The 21723-nt window shown below is 35.8% G+C and overlaps 1 long non-coding RNA gene across 5 annotated transcripts in view; it reads right to left on the reverse strand.

Annotated features, from left to right (window-relative positions):
• LOC116965284 overlaps positions 1-21723 on the reverse strand; it is a 179381-nt gene that overhangs the window by 146417 nt on the left and 11241 nt on the right. For all 5 annotated transcript variants that reach the window (XR_006165484.1, XR_004409255.2, XR_004409253.2 and 2 more), the window contains exons 4-6: positions 20824-20920; positions 18458-18656; positions 17341-17448 (exon numbers count right to left, since the gene is read on the reverse strand). This is a non-coding gene — a long non-coding RNA (uncharacterized LOC116965284). The remainder of the gene's footprint in view (positions 1-17340; positions 17449-18457; positions 18657-20823; positions 20921-21723) is intronic.

Here is a 21723-nt window from a genome sequence, read left to right on the forward strand (position 1 = left end):
CAGAGAATCACTCCTTAAATACCCCCTTCATGTTTCTTTTAATTACAACAATCACTACTATCAGCAAGACAAAGATCATGTGCCACCTTCAAGGGATAAGTGCCAGCAGGATGACTACTTTCATAACAACCATAGGGCAGCTTGACCTCTCTGAAAATGAAATATCAATTAATTATCTTTTTACAGCCAATTCAATTCCAGCACACTAATCATTTGTGTAGGACATGAAGCCAGAAGCTGGGGGCTGGGGGGAAGTTGGGGAAAGGAAGGAAAAAATATTGGCAGTGAACAACCCTCAGTAAGGATAACAAAGCAGTAACCCTACAGTTGCGGATATAACGTTTGTTAACATCATGGTACAGATGGGTATTATCTGTTTGTAGCAGACTAAATGCTGTAATATCATCCTCATTTAATTGAACTTTCTAAAAAATAGTTATAGCTCCTAGGGGTAATAGGTATTTCATTTAAAGGTGACCAGACACACTGCATTAGACTTTAATGTTAGAGTCAATTCACCAAAGAGCTTTGTTCATTAAGGGAAAAAAAAAAAAAAAAAAAAAAGAGAGAGAGATTATCTATTCAGCAGAAATCAAAATACGTTTAACTTTTGTTAAACAAACTAATATTAACTCAAGTTACGGAGGACTATTTAACTACTATACTGATCCCAAAGAAAGTTATCAGTGTGATATATTTACAATAATGCACTCAGCAGAATCATTAGTATATAAGCAAACATGTATTAATTGATGATCACATTAGTTTTGCTACAGAGGCCAAACTTCAAAAAAGTATGCGTGCATGTATAAACACATCAGTATATGCAAAATGTGAATGCAAACAAAACCAAAATTTGAATCTATTTCATTTATAGAATTCAGGAAATAAAATGGCTGAAAGGAATATGTTAAAAGGATCTCTTCCCACATGAATTTCTAACTGTCTTGCACCATTAATTCAGCATAGATAACAGAACCTGAAAGAAAAAGTTATCTAGTCTAAATCTGAAACAGTAAGGCAAGACTGCTCCTTTCAGCAATCCTAATGGACAGAATTTAAAGTATAAAAAAATATTTTGACAACACAGTTGCAGAAGTTAAGCGCTTAACAGTAATTGTGATGCTAAAACTCTCACAGTATGGCCGTAGTATAACTGGCAATCTCTTAGTAGCAAAAAAATTTAGTCTCCTTCGCCAGTGTGGTAACAATAGCAGTGAGAAACCTGTGTGTAAATCGAAAGAATTTACAAGGAACACTGGCAGTTTATTAGCCTACTCTGATTCATCTTCATTACTATCATTTTTATCACAGCCTGATTAAGGCTAAAACACAAACCTATGCTGCAGTGACACCTTCAAGTTTTTTGTAGATAACATACTGAAAGTCACTAGCACTTACACTCCTAAAGAAAGCAAGCTCTGAAAACTCCATTATAGGCTGGAGATTAACTTCTGTAACCAAAATAGATGATATACCATGCATCCAAGCAACAGAGAACAGAGTCTAGTTACTTCTATGGGGCTAGGATCTCTTTGGATTATAGGGCATTCATATTCAGTGTTCCATATCACTCAAGAGTGCAAAGAAAGTTTCAAAGAGGCTAGGGGCGTAACTCTTCTGAATCTTCCCTAGTGCTTTGCCAAGAGGAAGCTTGTAGATGTAACTCTGCAAATGCAAATAGAAGAAAATCATCCTACAGTAAGAGAGAGGAGCCAACGTGGATTTTTTTCTGTCACTACTCTGTAACACTGACAGTGTGCTGTTCCTAAAAGGCAGGTTTATCTTTGCTCAGCACTCTTCAAAAAGTATTCTGAAAGAAAAGCACTATTTGTTTCACCTGCAGACTCATGAATGCATTGAAGAACATCCTACTGGAATTTCTCTCCTAGTTCTGTCTACTCTATATAGGTTCTTAGGCCAGTCACTGCTGCAGTACCTAAAAACTCTTCCCTAGTATTCTAAGCAATGTAATCAACATGGGTCAAGTGTCTGTTCCGCAAGTATCCCTAACAAGAGACATTCTCCTGTTTATGACTTGTTTTGAGACAGGTTTGTACATTCTGTACTGCACCTCAGACAGTTACCAGTACTTTCTATTCCAAAAGACTATTCTACACTTAATGTTTTTTTTCTGCTGTCCTGCTAGAGTACAGATATTTGTGTCCATTTCCCATACAAAGTGCTGGTACCAACTGAATTTCCTTGACAAATGGGGTTTGCTGGCAAACCTCTTCAATCCGGTATGCAGTAGGAACCAACATAAGAATAATACAAGTAGTATTATTTTGGAATCTAGTCAGAAGGAACACATCCACAAAAAAATATTGGTGTCTTTAGCCACCCAAATACTACAAATCCAGGCTGGATTTTATGAAGCTTTAATACTCCAAGTACTATGACTGAAAATGGAACCAACTGTTACTATAAAAAAAAAGGTTAAACCCAAGAAAGTTTATTAAATCACATTACAATATTACCAACTCCTAAGGAGACCAACCAATTAACATTGTCTTCTCCATGGGATATGACAAGTTGACGGCCACCCTCACCTTCTATTACGGCTGAGGACAGGAGTTCTCTGCACCTCGCATGACCTACTTTGGACCTTTCAAGATGAGAGGCAGGGTAAGACACAGACAATTCAGTTTAGATTGTCACACACTGTATGATCATTACACAAAAGCAGGCATAGTGACATTGCTTTCATATGTATCCTGTTCTCTAAGATATGTCCTCTGTTGGTCATTGGGAATACATGTATTCCAGCCATTTTCAAAGAGGTAATTTAGCTCTACTGCCAAATTCCATTTATCAAAGCTCAGCAAATGGGCAAAATACAGCAAAACTGAGGAACTATAAAACTATAGTTCCATAGTGAACATCATGACTTCAAATTAAGCGAATAATGTATTTTTTTTCCTCCTTCCAACTTGTGATAATATTGGCTTTAGGTCTCCTAATTAAATTTCAAAACTTCTCTTTCCTTAAGGCTACATTTCAATAGGTCCTACACTAAAAACTATGTAACAACATATGCAGGAATATAATTATGCCATTGTTATTAATTACATAAATACATAGTCCTCCTTAAACTAATGATAAACAATGTCTGTGACTGCTAACACATGGGAAGCTGTTGTAATTTAGATTAAAATTTTATTTAAAAACTTTATTTAAAAGAATGCTACATTTTGTCAACATTTTGAAATGACAAAATCCCAGTCACAGTTCAGCTATAGATTACCTTTGGGACTATTTCTAGACAAGGCCTTTTGTCACTCTAGTATCATGCTACCAGAATTGAATTTACACCTGACACACCCAGTGACTAACCCAGTGTCTATTTCTGCCTTTTGAAAGGGCTCTATCAGCTTTAAATCACACCGGCAGTGTTGTAACACAGTATAGTTGGTGGGAATCTATGCCTTGCCTGTTGATAATGCTTAAAGAGTCTTGTTCTTTTTCATCATAAATCCCATCTGGGAAGCTACTCGCATTCCAGAACAGGTATGCTATTATATCAACCCCCCTTTTTTAAACACCCACACACTGCAAAACAATTACTAAGTGAATTTATCTCTCAGTGCTGCTTTAAAAATACAGCCGATGTTAGAAAATGGTGTTCAAATTACCTATAAGAGAAATAAACCACACACAGCTAGACTGCCAGTTTCCATAAGAAAACACATTGCTTGTTTCCAACAGCAAAACCCAAACTTCCCTAATGTAAAACACAGACAGCATATTTAGCAAATGGCTTGCTTTCACTGCTGTAGAAAAACATGAAACCGTGAAGGCACTAAGACTGAAATCAACTGTTATCTGAGAAAACTCTGTGTCATTAGTGTCTTACAAAGCTAATTTCAATTAACAAAAAACCCCAAGAGTATGTCAGGGGGAGGTTTTAGGTTAATTTGACAAAACCCAAAGCATTTAAGAGCTAAGTGTTCTATATTATCTGTAGTTTATGCTGTTGAGCCTGAGTTGTCTTGCCACATTGTGAAGACCTCGTTCAGCATACTCATGCATCATAACACTTCAAGGAGAAAGAAAAAAGAACTGTTACTAGCACCAGTATAATTGTAGCACAGGTAAACAGAATCCCCAAAAATCTTGAACTGGGGAGGCTGAGTCAATCAGAATTCCAAGTATGTAGCTCCAGTTGGGGTTTACTCCCCAAAATCTTCTTAACAGCTGCATTTAAGTTGTCAAGGAAAGACAACTACATGAGAATGGATTTAATGTACCATATAAGTTAGAACGTAACTTTATATGAATAAAAGCTGCACCTATTTATCTCAACAGGCTCATAGTATCTTAGTTACATGAGTAAGTTAGTAAAGATAATAAAGCTATCCAGCCGAACTAAAAAAAAAAGTCTCTGGTTTGAAAGACCCTCAAACAAGTTTAGCTTCATCATTTAAGAACAGACTGATTTTTTTAATATATAAATAAGCAAATATATATGTTGACCATATAATATATACGTACGTTCAACAGGACCTGAACAGAATTAAATGGACAGTCTTCCGGTAGGAGCAGTAACTCGCTGGCGGAGCAGCACCTCTGCTCCAATCAGCTATTCACCACTGAAGATTTAACCAATTAAATCTGAATATTCACTAAGAGATGTAAAATATTATACTCTTGGTAATTTAACCTCCAAATATTTTTTTTTTCCTTGCATTTGCAATATTAACCAATTCTGCTACAAAATAAGCTAAATGAACGATTTCAGGGTGAAGGCAAAAGAAAGTGCCCAGATCCCCGGCACGTCAGTGATGAGGCCCAGACAAATAGCTATAAAGGGGCCCGAGGAAACAGCGCTGAATCTTAATGCAAAGCCGCTGGAGTGAATCCCACTGCTACCACCAGCAGCTCCTGCAGCGGTTACATAACTGCATCTCCACAACTAAACTTGTACAGCAAGCGCCAGAGCCAAAAGCAGGCAGCCCATCCTGTTCGGCGGAGAAAGCTGCACTCCCAGCCAGGAGCCTGCAACTCCTGCTTTTAACAATGATTTTTCACTACTATCGGTCACTGCCTGTAAACCGTTGGAATACCCTTTTAATTTGATCTTTGGAAATCAAAATTGAATTCAAGAGCTTTTAATTGAAAAAAAACCCACACCATCTTACAGTGAAGACTAGAAAAAGCTCCTCTTTTTAACCCTAAATGTACCTTCTTTCTCTGTATAGTAACTTCAGTTAACCAAAGATTTTTCTCGTGAGAATGACTCTCATCCATATTAAAGCATTCTGTGGAAACAAAGACTTCACTCAGAGGGAGGGTTCATCAGACCCACTAAAATTATAATCATTTAATAAAATTAATGACTACTCTGGATTTAAAATATTTTCCCAGGCAGCACTTTAGCATATTGTGTATTCCAAACAAAGTGCTATTGCATAATCATTAACTCTGCACTATGTAGATCTTATGGAGAATATAATGAAGATTCTAGTAAAATAAAGAATATTACATTTTCTTATTAATAGAAAACACATTCACATATGCCCATTAAGATTATAAAACAGATTTTTGTGCACTACAACACAGTTCCGATTAGACACAATGTTCCGAGATGCTAAAAAGGAAAAGCTATGTCATTATCTTATACTGAGAAAAGCAAGACTAGAAGCAAGTAATCTGTCCGATATCACTCAGAGGATCTGGGCTCAGAACAAACCCTCTTTTTTCCTCCCACTCTCATTCCATATTCACTGGATTATCATGTTACACCCAACAGCCATATTTTCAGAAACTTCTAGACAAAAATTCCTATAAACATCCAAAATCAAAAGGACTAACAGACAATTTAAAAAACTACACAATAGCTGTTGAACCTCAGAATCTGCCACTGTGAAGACTGTTTTAAAGCTGTATGTAAAACTATCTTAGAAGGAGGAGGAAAAATTCTTCCAATTTTTTTCTTTATTGTAAATATGATGTAAGGTTATCTTCAACTATGGGATTTTTAAAAAGTGTTCTCAAATCCAATTTGAAAAGAATTGTTTGAGACATATATGCTGCAGTCAGTCAGACAATAACAGTTCCGCAATTATCAGCACCTGCATGACAATTCAATGGATTTAAATTACCAAGGGGCCATGGCAGATACCCTACTGACAACAATTAGCATAAAAATGTTCTACAGTGTAAAGCTGTGGGTGGGAATTACAAAAGGTTAACAGACTAAATATAAAAATCTTTTTGAATATAAAATCAATGTGCTTTGTTACCGAAATCTGGGTAGTGTAATTTAACCAAAATAAGGTTTAGAGTATCTGGCAATCTTCCATATGTGTGAGCTTGGCTTTTCTTTTAAGCAAAATGCCGAGCAGCCAATCTGAAAGTTTAAAACAAAACAAACCAAAGACAGCAAATCGGTTTGTTTTATTTTTTGGTTTTGTTTTTTTTGTTTTGTTTTGTTTGTTTTTTGTTTGTTTTTTTTTGTTGTTGTTGTTTTTGTTGTTGTTGTTGTTGTTGTTTTGTTTTTGGTTTGGTTTTTTTTGTTGTTTTTTTTTTTTTTTTTTAAGTTTTCTATGCTTAGTACCAAACTGAACACCACTCTTATAAAGACTCAAAATGATCCTTCATATGGTCAGATTCAAAGTTTGAAATTATTTTATTTCATGATTTCGAGAGGGCAATATTCTAGTGGTCAAAATAAAGGATGCTAGAAGTTTTTGGACTTGAATGAACTCTAATAACAAACGGTTTTCTCAGAAGGTCATCACTACATCACAATATCTAGTTTTTGAGAAGTGGCTTTTACTTCTGTGTAGCTACCAGAGGAAATCAAAATTAAAAAGAAAAAAAAAAAAAAATCTGTTTTTCATAATACTTGGGACCACAACTTTGTTTTATTTAGACTGAAGATATAAGCAGAACAGATGAAAACAAAGAAATTCTGCTCATTAACAGGACTAAATCAAAATGTTGAATTTGATGAGAACATAGAAGATTAACAGACATAAGCAAGAAGCATCTTCAATAAATATACAAACTTGATAAGTCTAAAATTTTATCTAGGTTGTTCTTTGTGTTTTTTGTTGACAAGATAAATGGTCATACAGGAACTATGGATCTAGATAAATTCAGAGAAAGAACTTTGACATGAAAGTTTAATTCCTTTTACTACCCAATAATATATATTTATAAAAAAAAAAAAAAAGGCAAGTCTCAGAATAACATAATTACCCAGATACATTATAAACTATAGAAGTTGAAGTAAATCAAAGCAGGTAAGAGACTTGTACAGTTAGATTCTAACTCCAAATTGATGCCTCATTAAATTGAGTTAATGTGGATGTGCTTGAGACAAGCTGGGACCCCTTTTATCACAATTAGTGCAACATCTCCAGCACTCCCCGCAAGTCTAATAGAATCGGCATGTTTAGGACTAGCCCAAGGTTTCTAATTGCAAAATCAGTAAACATGTTAATCATCACTTTTTTGCCCCGTTGTTGTGAAATGAGATTACAGATGTGTATTAAAGATTATAGATAGGAATCTAACAAATTGGTTTGGCTACTATTTCAACACAGTACTGTAAGATGCTTTTGATAATTACTTCTTTTCAGATATATTTCTGTAAGGTTACCAATGTACTAACATTTGTCTAAAAGGTGAGCCAGATTACGAACTTTTATACACATTCTAGTACAAACAGAACTTCTCTTTCCTTTTTTTTTTTTTTTCTGCAAAGATTTCCTAATATTATAACATACTTATTTTAATGAACATTAATTAATATTTTAATTAAGATTACAGAAAACACAGAGACCACCTAACTGCAAAACCCTTCAGGAAAAAAGGGGGCTTTAGGGGACAAGGTATGAGAGCAGGGGTGAACAATGCAATGGAAAGAAGTGCTAACTCTCAGTTCTAGAGCTGTCATTAACCAGACATTACCACCAACGGAAAAATGGTTAGAGATAAAAATAGAGGTACTCCATAGTGATCCCAGAGCAGTTTCAGGGTTTACAGGGAAGGTTAACATACACTGAACCCTGAGCTTCCCCCTGCCTTCATTCAGCTACTGCATGCACTGGTTCCTCTGTGCTGAAAACCAAAAGCCTCTTAGGCAGGTATGTTTTACATGGGAGAGATTTAAGTCCTGCTTTCCTGCACAAAGGCAGGGGACTCCTCTTGTATGAGCATCAATGGCATTTCTGGGCCTTTTTCAATTTCTAACCTACCTCTACAGCTCTGCACAGTGCAAGATGTTAGTCTGGCCATTTTCTTCAGACACACCTAACTGTAAAATCCCACCTGAAGTAACTCTGGTGCTTCAGAAGAAACAAAACAAGCACTGCGTATATACACACACACATATGTATGTATATATATGTTCATACATATGTATAGTGCCTTGATCGGTCAGTCACAGTAGCAGACAGAAGTATGTAGGCTCTCTCTGGATATGGATGCACATAACCTGCTAGTCTCACTTGCAAAAAAATAAAAATGAGAGGAAAAAAGGAGATCATTATTGTTAATTATTTCAGAAGTTCAGATAATAGAGAAGAATAAATCATCTGCACAGACAAAGGTGTTATTCACCCCACATACAAGCTGAAGTACTACACTGCAAGAGTCTCAAAATGTCTGGAATGAGTAGAGGAAGATGGAAGATAGGAGTGACTGAAAGGAACACATTTAATTCCATCACTTAAAAGACAGTAATGGTTTCTGCTTTGTTTTAAAATGTCTGTATATGAAAGGCCTGCAATTCACAACTGTTCCAACCAATAACGTAAGAACATACCAGTCCTAACTGAAGTCTGCATCATTTTTAGGAGGAAGAATAAACCAAAAACATTGATACAAAAACCCTCAAAGGTATAATCTGCAAAATGAGCACCCAACAGCAGTTTTCCTTACTATTTCACCTCCAGCTAGGCTGCACCCTCCCCTGTAAATGCTTTATATTCTTCAACAGTCTCCATATAGAAATATAAGAAAGTGTACTCCAGTTTACCATATCCTTCCTTTTTTTTTAAACCCACCCCCCCAATTTGCAATATAAACGTTGAGTAAAATATGGATTTAAAATTACTCATCCACACAAGCTACCACATGCAGAATGTGTAAAAATATCCTTAAATCTCATTGTCTTTAAAACATCTTGGGTAGTTTATGAAAGGTTTTGCTGAACTGAGAACGAGGAGTCAATATATACGAGTTTGACTGCAATGGAACTCATTCCTCAAAAAGTACAATCCTTGCATAGGGAACTCTGTTTAATGCCAGGAAATGCTGCAGTACACAGTCCAGCAAAAATCAGAAAGATGGCCCTCCAAGAAAAAATTAAAATCTACAACAATATCTACCTATCTTACGATACAATTTTGTGACTATTTATCTAACTTTCATTGAAAAAGCTCACCTGGTTGCACTGAAACAGCTACAGAACATACCTATCTGCCAGAGGACAATCTTTAAGATCAGATTTTATAAGCCCACTTTCACATGAATTATTGAAAACTTGAAATTGTTGAACTTGGACAAAATTATTATTCTCAAGTTTCACATGGGTTTAAAAAATAAGAGTTTAAATGACCATGGCTTTGATTTTTTGAACTGATTTTTTTCCCAAAGTATCAGTCAACTGAAGTTCCAAGTTTTAGCATTCTTTTTTCCCTTCCATTATCTGTTAGGTCATCTGTCAATAGAGCGGGTTCGGTCATAGGTTTTTTTCCTCCTCAAAGCCAAAAATAAATTATGGGTAGTGGCAATAGTTTTTATTTTATATCTATTCCTACTTTTAGAGACCTACACAATAATTGTTTTAACATCTGGAAATTACACATTCTTCCCTATAGTGTATCCCTATACCTTTCTTGTCAAACATGCAGGGTACTGCTCTAACTTTTCCCTTATGATATTTTTTTTTTTTAATTTGCACACAGTTTTGTTATGCAAAGTATCCATCAATTTTTTAAAAATTACTGTGTACATACAGTAAATAGACTCAAAATAAGCGTGGTAATTTCTGTAGGTACCTATAACAGCGCTTCTGATGCCAATTTTTGCTTAAATGTTCACATAAAACCATGGCAATACGACAAAGATCTGGAACGAGCATTAGTAATATTTTATTCCAGCTGCTACAGAAGCAGCTGAGGAAACATACAACATCTTTCTTTTAGGTCCATTAAAATAATATTTTCATTATTATTTGAGTAGTAGACTTAAAATGCTCATAGATATTTAGAATGCAAATTTCCCCTCTTACTTTTTAAATGTTAAGATTGGTTAATCTGGGGACTTATAAACCCAGTGTCATTTTAAGCAACATTAAAAGAAACTGCAGTTGAAGTCAGATGCTGCAACTCTGTTACCAGCATTACTTCAAGATCTCACAGGACGAACAGCGAACTACCACGTAACCACTTTGCTTCAGCGAGTACAACAGAGATCTTGAGATACTACAGACAACCAGGAGATAGTGTGCTCTGGCCACGTAGTTATATTTGGTCTTTTGTCCTGATTCTTGTCTCAAGGAGTTAAACGTGTATATTTAAATTTACAGAACTTATGCACACTGAGACTAATTCGTTCTTTCAAGCAACTGCTTTGTGGGGCTGAGTAATCAACGGGAAGGGCTGCAAGCACATCAGTGAAATGCCCAACTGTGGGCTCTAACAGGTTCTCGATACTATACCAAACCAAGTGTCTTTTCAGACCTTTAGAAGGACTAAAAGAGAACCTGTTAAGAAAATGAAGTTATTGTAGGGAGTTTAGATACTAAATTTACATATTGTTGCTAATGAAAAATTATTTCTCCTTAGATGACTCTAATTTACACAAGTCCAAAGCCTGGTACTTCTTCCATGTCATATACAGAGAAGTCAGGCTTCTTTACTTCTGAAATATGGTAATTACTACAGTGATAGGTTCATATAAAATTATAGATAAAATGATCAAAATTATAATGAATAACTATCAGCTAGAAGAAGCAGTATCTGCTAGCTGAAACGCAGGCCAGATAAGAACAAAACTAAATAGTAAAATAGAGGAGAAACCTAATTATAGCTGCAGTTTCCCCTTGCCCCCACCCAGGAGAACATTTGAAATGCCAGATTTAAAATAATCTGATTTCGCAGAAATTCTTTATTTATCACTGCCCGCAGGAAAGAGGGGGTAGAGTCAAAACCTTTTTTTCAGCAGAATACTTGTCTGTAGTGGAAATTACTAACAAGTCTTCAAAGAAGTCTTCAATGATCCTCAGGCTACCTCTATTGATGATGCCAAGTTCTAGCACTAAGGGCTTCAGTAGAGAAGTAGGAAACATGGATGGGGAAGTGGGCTTTGAAGTGAGCTCAGAGAAGCTGGCACAAAATATGAAATAAATCATGTTGAGGCTTGATCATGCAAACACGGATGTCAAAGGTAAAAATCCTATTGACCTCAAACATGAGGAGAATCAGGTCCTCAATAAAGAATCAAAAATGTAAATAGATTGTTCTGAGTCTTCAAGATTAACAAAAAAAAAGTCAGTAATTTTTTAAAAAAAGACAGACACCTGATGGTGTTGTTATTCCATTGTTTAATACAGATTTTGTCTGATCAAAGTATTCCCTAATATGATCAGAAATCAGGTATTCAGGATTGGGGGTTTTTGTTTTGTTTTTAAACATACTTACTTGCTGCTGCTTCCAGTAATGGACATGATCATCTAAGAAGCATGATCTTATTTCTGATATCAAAACCTTACTTCAGTAAGGGGGGGGGGGGGTATTCATTCCTGCTACCCATGAAAAAATGTTCCATGCTTTCTCTCTTAAAACACTACTAACATGCATATGACTGACCTATTACATTTTCTTTTAAGATATGCTCTCTCTTGGAAATACAAGTGGTGAGTCAGTTGTTATGGTAACTATATGGTAACTATTTTTTTTTTTTTAACTAACATATGACAGCCTGTGTGTCATCTGATGCTGTTCCTGAATTAAGTTACACATTCACTTTTGTCAAATAGTCTAAAACAGGCTTCTTGGATGAAGAAATAATGGGGAGAAAACAGGACATTTTTTTCCATATAGAAGGTATAAAATTGCTCCAAATCCTTACACTATAACACGTCCAACTACATATAAAAAGCCACAGGTATGGCTTGGCCCTCCTGCATGCTCTAAAGATAAAACATTTTTATGTAAGTTTCAAGGTATAAATTCCTGTAAAAGATAATCTCTCTCATCACAGAAATTCTCACTAATGATGAATCTAAAACTTCAATTAATCAAACCGAGTACTGCCAATTAAAGGATAATCCCAAAATATTTATGATCAAATTATTTCTTTTACAGATTAATATGCATTTTCCTGAATTATCAAGGCCATGAAGAAAACTTTAGCACTATTACAAACAAAACACTTTAAACATTAAGTAGCAGAAAATTTTTTTTCCCCTCAGACTATTTAATTACGTGCACAATTTTAATCCATTAAAGCATTTATTATGTGATTAAATTTATGCATAGTCAACTTTTGGCTAGCTTGTGTTGTAGTTCAACCCCAGCCAGCAATTAGACACCATGCAGCTGCTCGCTCACTCCTCCCCCCCACAGTGGAAAGGGGAGGAGAGTCAGAAAAAAAAAAAAATCAAGCAGTACAACTTGTGGGTTGAGATAAGAACAGGTTAATGACTAAAATAAAATAATAATAAAGAAAATAGCAAAAAGAGAGAGAGAAATAAATCCTGACAAGACAAGGGATGGACAATGCAAATGTTCAGCACCTGCTGACCAATGCCCTGCCAGCCCCCAGGTAGCGCTCCACCCCTCCCAGCCAGCTCCCCCAGTTTATATACTGGTCATGACATCCTATAGTATGGAATATCCCTTTTGGTAGTGTGGGTCAGCTCTCCTGGCCATGCTCCTTCCCAGCTTTGTGTGCATGCTGTCATTGGCAGAGCATGGGAAACTGAAAAATCTTTAACTTAGGATAAGCGCTACTTAGCAACAACTAAAACATCCGTGTGTTATCAACATTATTCTTGCACTAAATCCAAAACACAGCACTGCACCAGCTACTAAGAAGAAAATTATCCCAGCCAAACTCAGGACAGCCTGGAGCTATGACATTGTGATGGGAAGAGTAGCTCCTTTCTGTTAAAAAAACTGCCTACAATTCCACTAGCTCCAATTTTGGAAATCCAGTCTTGTTTGTCTTGTATCCTGCCTACCCACTGATTTTAATGTAGGTCTATTTGAACTACGATCTTTCTGCTGAAGTGACCAACTAAAATTATCAGTTACTACTTCACCTAAGTGTGTTTTGCTCCTCATTCAAAGCCAATGTTATCGGTTGAATACCCACAATGGTAAAATAAGAAGGGAATCCATTAATGCACAACAAACCTTCAAAAAAGTATCTCAATTAGATATACTTTCAGTGGAACTCAGTGGACTTAGTGGGTGAAGGAAGAAAAGGTATTAAATAATGATAAGCTTGAATTAGATGGCAGAATACTTAAGGCTAAGCACTTATGACCTAGAAACAGTAGAAGCCAAAACTTGAACTTTTATAGCTCCAATTCTCTAAACAATGAGCCAGTGATACATTTGAATTGGCCTAATATGAAAAGCTCCATACATTCCTAGCCCTGGTTTCAATTGAAAGCTTGTTACTCATTCTTGTAAATGCCCCTAAATTTAAGACATGTAGCACAATAACGTGCTTCAGCCCAGAAATATGAAAGATATTTTAGCTGATGCAGCAGAAATGTGATGATATGAAGCAAATGTAAAACAGAGGGATTACAACAACCTGGACAACTAGCAACATTATGTCACTGATAACAGTGCCTAGAAATTTCTTGCTTTATTACACTGTGATGTCTTGTAATAACATCAAGAATATGGAGAACATTCTTTGACATGCATGCATTGCTTCCATTATCGCAGCAAACTGAAATAACCAAGATATCATTACTACTTTGTTTAGTACTGTATCTAATCCTACTTTAAGCAGTTATTATTATCTTTTCTAAAAAGAGTCTTGGAAAATAATTAATAAGGAAACAAAAAGTGTTGTAAAAATACATCACTAGCAGTAAGAAAAAAAAAAAAAAACAACATAAAAAGCTGCATTTGATAGCAAACTTACTTGTTTGGCCAACACCATGACTCTACTGGAAATTAATTTGTAAGCGTAGGATATATGTTACTAAACAGTGACTGAAGAGGCCTTCAAGTCAAATTACATCTAATGCATCTTTCAGGGGCGTGGATCTCATTACCTATTTGAAATATGGAAAAACGTCCATATTTAAACAATAGCTACATATAGGTTATTGCTAAACAACAAAACCTCTTGGAACTCTTTCACTGACAGTTCATCAATACAGGATAAAAACTGGATGATTCTCCGTCATTGCATGATTAGATCCATACTGTAGGCAGTGGTGCATAAAAGCCTCAAGGATCTCATCATTTATCCATCAGCAGAAGTTATTCCCAAGGTATTTTGAGAGTTAGCCAACATTTCTCTCCAAAAGCAGAGATGAGAAGAATCAGAAGCGAAAGTAGTAAAGCAATGGCCAGAGAGAAGAATATTTCAATAGCTCTTCAAGTGTTCATTCTTCTCTTTTTTCCATTTTGTTCTTCCCTCCTTCCTTTCTTCTGGTCTCTGAGGCACCTTTCCCCACTCTTTCTACCCCCTCTGTCTCACTTCATCTAACTTGCCTTCCAGTACCAATTATTCTGATGTCCCTGACCAAACACACAATCCATTCACTGAAATCAATGATTAGTTAACTCTGAACAGTCCCACTATTTATCTGCCATGAAACTAAGACAGACAATGTTATCTTATGAAGAAATCACTCTGGACATGATCTCAACAGAACACTGAAAAATTTAATTTAAAAATTCAAAAGTAAAAGCCAAGCACCATAAAAACACTGTACTCTTAAATACAACTCAGACAATAAAGTAGTGGGGTCCTCATATTCTGCTGCAGCTGACAATTAATGAATAGACTAGAGTGCTGTGGTCCAAGAAGTCCTGCTGAAGTAATGGTCACATTAGGGGACCATCACAAACTGACATGTTGCTTTGGGCAAACTTGACCTGGGAGTAAAAAGAGTCTAAAAATGAAAAATACCATGTCCCATAAGTCCACATTTGCTTCCTCTGACCTCACATGTGACCAAAAGCACCCGAGCTTATAAACCTTCTCCCTTTCATAGAAGACTGATTACATAATTATACAAGAGATTTCATGTTTAAAAACACACGGAAATGAACCTGCATTGTCTTAGTAGAGAACACAGAGTAATACTACCACTACTACTATTCTAACTTACAAAGTACAATAGGAATGAAGCATCTACCTGACCTGAATTATGATTTTTGTGCAAGGATGACATCTGGAAGTACTGTGCCAGAACTCTACCTCCACTCTTTCTGATTCAGTGTCCCACAAAAGGAAGAACACTATTTTTATGTGTGACCCCAAGGTCTGGTAAAGAAATGCCCTTAGAATAAGCCAACCAAAAGGGGGACATATTTATTTAATATTGCTAAATTTGGGTTATCTTTAATACTTCAGGTGTTAAGTGTTTTTCATTTATTTAGGTGAGATAAAACACAACTGAAAAAGGACAAAATAGACTCATATGAACTAGCATTTTTTTGCAAATTATGCATGCCAGTGTGAATCAAAATGATTACGGTAGGACACTGGGAGACAGAGGGATGTCTGGGATGAATGCGTGCATGGCTGTTGCACAGTCACTTCGTTGCTCCATCTTTTTACAGGACAGAAAAATATTTAAAGATTTTGGAAAACAAAGCAATCCTTTGTACCTAAAGGTACATCCTCCTAAAGGGCACAGCAAAATGGAGCAACCAGCACAAGTACATATGCACATGCACACAAACATGCATACCCAAGTGGTGACACTGTAAGGAAGACTAGAAAACTATGGTCAACTGCCTGTAATAACCAGATGCCTTGAATCCCCAAAGCTACCTTTAGCTCAGGGAACTAGGTAAAAGAATTACTGGGCTTTGTTTTGAAGTCCTAATATTTAAAGCAAAACACATTTTTCACGTTTTCTCAGTAATGACATCTTTCCAAAAACACTGAAATGCCTCCTCTGAAAGTGCTCTTTTTCTGTTGCAACATATGGTACCCCATCCAGAGAGTCACAAGATATTTTGTTTCTAATTGATTAAATTGCATGAGTCACAGACAGGATTTGCACATGGATTGCAAAAGCAACTGCTTGTTTTTCATGAATTTCACAAAGCAACACATAGCTAGGACAGTTACCTTTGCAGTCCCAGCTACCAAGTGGTCAACAAAAAGTCTCTTCAGAAGCATCAAATGTGAAACTTCAAATCAAAGTCACCAACTCTTGTGAATTTATTACATGGCCAGGAGTATTTTGTTTCTTTTTTTCTTAAACTTCTTTGTTGCAATTAGGGGATCAAGAGTGTTTTGTCTTCTAGTGTTATGGATACAGAGTAAAACTTTGTCAATTCCAATGTTTCAAATCTCACAATATAAACAAACAGAACCCACATTCGCCACCTTCATATAATAAGCCAAATCAGGTCATGGGTGTTTCTGAAGGAAAACTGTTTTTTTGACTCTCAACTTCTGGCAGTATTAGAACTTGTTACTCCAGCAAAATAACTCATGGGTGAAAGCTTGAGGGCTATTCATTCACCAAGAATTACAAGTTAGACATGACAGGAAACAGAATAATATTAAGTCAGGACAAAATTTAGAATTTCTGCCTGTACCACCTGCCTAAACATTTTATATCAATGTAAAATGGCTTTTGCATGGACATAAAAGCCTACATGGTTGCGTATTTCTGATTTTTCCTGAAACTAGCACTCCCACAATTTAAGATACTGTAACTGCCACGTTTATGGGATCAGTTTCATATGCCAGTCAACTCTGTTACTAGAAGTATGTGGAGTACTGGCAGCATTTCTAAACATTAGCAAAGGGTATGAAAATCTGGACTCCAGATTCAAATTTTAGGCCCTATTTCATTTTTGGTAAAATTAAAAATGTAGACATTACTACTTGAACTCTTTTGATTCTACTGCACACCAGTATGTTTTGCCCGATTAAAGTAACTGAAAAGAAACCCAGGAGGGAGAGTTTTATCTTTGGTTTTATTTATTATGAGAGATTCAGCACTCTGTGCTAAAAAAACAAACCAAACCAAAACAAAAAAACAGCAAACAAAAAAAAACCCCTCGCTTAAGAACTGCCTGTTTGTGTTACAAAGGCAACTTCTTATACTCAAGGTATTTTAGTGCTATGCAAAGACACTTTTTAATTTTTCAGTTTACTTACCATGCTGGCTGCTTGAAGCCTGTCCTACTCCATACAGGGTGTCAGATCCCAATTCTGGCTCTATTTCCATTTGGGACTGGTAAATCAGCCAGTACAAATCCAGAATTGCTGATGACAGAAACAGTAGATTTCAGTTCTCAGTTTCCAGATGCAACATATGTCAAAAGATAGCTTATACACCCAAATTCAGTGAAAGAAAACAGTTTTGACATTTTTGCTTGTGCTTACAGGTTTTTAAATTTTAATTAAGTCCAAATATAAGACCAAATTCACCATGACAACCATTAGGTACTCAGTATGTTAAATTTACAGCTGGGTAGACAGCAGAAAACATATATTAAGCCTAATATTGAGAACTACCTCTCCAATAACTTAAGTCTACTAGATTTTGTCAAACTGGAGATATAGCTGATGAATGCGGATATAAAACTCATTTAAGGTTACTCCTTGTGTTTTCCAAGTTCTGTTGAAACACTGTACAAATTTAAAGCAGTGACTTCTCTAATAAACAAAGAATCAAGTTTCACAGCTTCAAAGAAATATTTCACTGTAGATTCTATTTCATCTGGCACTGTACTTCAAGTAATTATTGTTGAGTATTTACAATTCTGACATCAGCTATTATCCTTGACAGGAAAAAAAAAAAAAAAAGAAATTTGTTCCTATAAAAATATATACAGAAACCAAATGCTGGGTGAGATATTTTTGAAACAAGTTTCAGTGAGATTTAAAGGTTCTTGGCTTCTTAGAAGTACTAACACATTTAGCAGTTTCCAGGGACTTCAGTGGATTTATCAATACTTCAGAAATGAATCATTAATTTAGGACCAGCAAATCAGTGTGTAGAAGGATGATTTTTATGGTCCTATTTTTTGTAGACAGAGCTTGGTGTATTTCCTTGACTAGAGGATCCTTCCTTGAATAGTCAGAAGCTACCAGCTGGGGGCAGGGGAGGCCAATAAACAATGTGTACTCTTTAAAGGCAGAATATTATATTATAAAAGTGTATTAAACAATCACGAAGACACCTCAGCATCTAAAAAAGGTATTTACTACTATTTTTAGGGTGTAACACTTATACATTTGCTGTAATTTATCAAGTTGGCAAACTAATTACCTGGTTTTAGATTACTGCATATGCATATTAACCAAGGGAAATACATAATGAAGTTGGCTCTTCCCCACACTATGTACACAGGAGTTAACTGTTTTCCTCTTGGTTTCTTCCATTAACTCAGGTAAGTTTGTAGCAGAAGTTGATGGGATTTGGTGGTTTCTGATGCCAGCCCAGACCTCCGGACCACAACTATTTGCAGCTGATCATCAAAAGAACAACAAATAAATAGTTAGTCTGTCACAATTATATATTAATGATCTCCTACTGTTACTGCGTCACCATGTCACAAGTTTGGGTAAAGTTTTTAAGTCAGAGTATAAAACACTCTTACTGTACTTCCTCAAAAAGGCACATTGCAAAAAGTAAATTTTTTTTAATTATAATTTTATCTTTATGTTGCTTATTTAGGAATGAACTCAGAACAGCAGGTTCTTTCATTAAGCACCTGTAAAATGTATTCTCTCGTTATTTCAGGGAACAGGAGAAAGCGAAGGAAATAATTATGACCTTGACTCTTTCCTGACATAACTACATCAGGATTGAACATATGAATTGATGATGAACATCGAAAGCAATCATATGTTCAAGGTGAAGTGATACAATGCAGCTCAGCAACTGAACAGTTCACTTACATAGGTGAAAACCACTTGAAGCTTTGCTAGGTAAATTTGTTGCAAAGTTCCAACAGAAAGCTAGCAAGAAACGTACAGTTAAAATGCTGCCCAAGACATCCAGAGTCTCCCATCCTTGCAAAGGTGAATGTCTTACAAAGACAGAACAAACAATATCATCAGTACTTGGCTTGCACAATCCTGACAGTAAAGCAAACCTGTCTTCCCAGAAGGACAGAAAGAAGATACACATTCATTGCTCTTAATGAAGGCAGTTTCTTCACAAAAGCCAAGCTATCGTTCCGCCTGAAATACTTATCTAGACATTTACTTTAAACTGAAGTCTTGTGAATAACCTTGACTTCCACAAAAATGCATTTTAAAAAGATTTAAAAAACAATTAAGTTTGAGAGATAAACAGGAATATCATGCTTTCTTAATACAGAATGTAAATGATTGCACTGCTGAGAAAGGAGAAAATTAAGTATAAGTACCCAATGAACAGGAGTGGAACAAATTTTCTCTCTTCAAATATATCCTTATAGTAATCTGAAGAGAATACTTCCATGATTGTGTAGCGATTTCTTCAAGACCTATTCAATTCCTTATTGTTCAGCTTACAGTGCCAGAAAAAAGGGCCTGTTAAAGTTAACATCTGCTAACTAATCATGAAACAGACCATCACAACATTTTATAGGGTTTGAACATAGCTATGAATTTTGATTACTATCAACTTTGACTGGATTAAAGAAACACTTTACTGTAAGACTTATGAAACCTACAAAAACTTATTCCTTTGTAGGAAACGCTTCTAAAAATAAATTTTCATTCTGGGTGCAGAAAATATGACCTAGCATTGCAAGTATGTCTAATATTAAAGGTAAAAATAAATCAATCAAGTGAATTATATTCTTCTGATTTTTTTGATGTAATGTTTCCATCTTAGAGGGTTAACATCCTACAGTAAAGATTCTGACACGCAAGTTTTCTGAAGATGGACTGCTGCACAGATCTGCTCTTCTGAGTTCCATTCCATATGTTTTGCTGCTTGACACCATGAGTACATACATATACCCTGTATTTTAAGGTTTTTTGGATCACTTCCTTTGAGGTGACACATTCATACCCAAGATAACACAAAAATTTACTTATGAGCATTTCTTGATCAGCTGCATTCGGATTGTAAACAGTCCCGTCATGCAGAAGTCAGTTGGATTAGAAAAGCTTTCTATTAAGCCACTGAGGCCATATCTCTGCATTATGATGGGATTCATTTCTGCTTTCTGCTTAAACAAATTAAAATCTGCTGAGCAATTCTTTACTATTTCCAATGACATAACTTAAACTAACTGAAGTTACTCTCTTACCTACGTGCATGCCATGCACACACATATAAAGTTTGTTTCTTCTGCTATCTTTCTAATTTTTCAATTCCAAAATACTTTCACTTTAAAATTAAAAATTCTCATTATTAAACCCCCAAAACTCTCCCTCATCACAAGAATAAAAATCCATTACAAGAACACTCAATACCGCACTGCAGTTCTGCATTTAATTTGAATGAACAACTCCCTTCAGGAAAAGTCTCAGTCAAATAGCTATCCCCCTGGCTGCAGAGAACTACGCATTCTAGGGGAACTGAGTACTCAGAGGATGCTAAAGACTATAGTCAGATCATATTAATCAAAAGAGGGACAACCAAAGCATTATGTCAAAGACTTGTTAATAACTGGAGAGCATAATGAACGTACGTACCAGCAGGGTAGCCATTGATCCACAGTCCATCACAGATGTCACCAGAACAATTAACTATAGCACCCCGTTCATTGAATACGTCATTTCTCCACTGCCCCTTTAAACAGAAATACACATGGATTTTAAATTTGGACAACACCACTGCTAAATTATAAAGAAGGGATTATTTCAGCCAATTTTCAATAGCGAAGTGGGTGGTCCTCAAGGCTTTTTATAAATACCCTTCCAACATTTGTGTGAAAAGTTGAATAGGAGACCACACAACAAACCAGGATTATGTGGCACTCCTCTAAAGGGGAAAGGAGGGGCAGAATCAAACATTTCTTGCCCAAGGTTTGTTACTGTGGGATACTATTATGTGAGGTCCTTCAGTTCATATATTACATTGCATTAAATTACATAGCAAGAATGAATAACTGCTTTGTCACATACAGAATAACACATTATTTTGCTTTTTAAAGATTGTGAAAAGTGAAAAAGTATATCAAACTCTATTCCAAAAAGCTTTGGTTATTTAAATCTGGACTGCATTTCACCCAAGATACACCCTTTACATAAAGGTTTAAAGATTCCTAAGGTTGCAAGGCCAAATACCAGAGAAACTTAGGTATGAGCCAATTAAAGTTTCTAGCAAGGTTAAACTTGCATACGTAATCATGCAATTTAATAATACGTCACAACGAACATGCAGTTTTTCTAGTGTACCCTTTCCTGCTCAATACAGTATAATCTTGAGGTGATTAGTTCACAGTCACAATTTGCTAACTTTAACTTATAGCAGAGTCAACCAATTCCTCTTTGTGGTCCTATACTGGGGGGGGGAAATCGGAAAATTTGTCAGATATTTCACAGATATTTGCCGACAGGACAAGGAAGGTCACAATCAGGAATACTGACTGG

This window comes from Tyto alba, unplaced genomic scaffold (genome assembly GCF_018691265.1).
Source record: "Tyto alba isolate M040663 unplaced genomic scaffold, T.alba_DEE_v4.0 Super-Scaffold_20000042, whole genome shotgun sequence".
Lineage (NCBI taxonomy): Eukaryota > Metazoa > Chordata > Aves > Strigiformes > Tytonidae > Tyto > Tyto alba.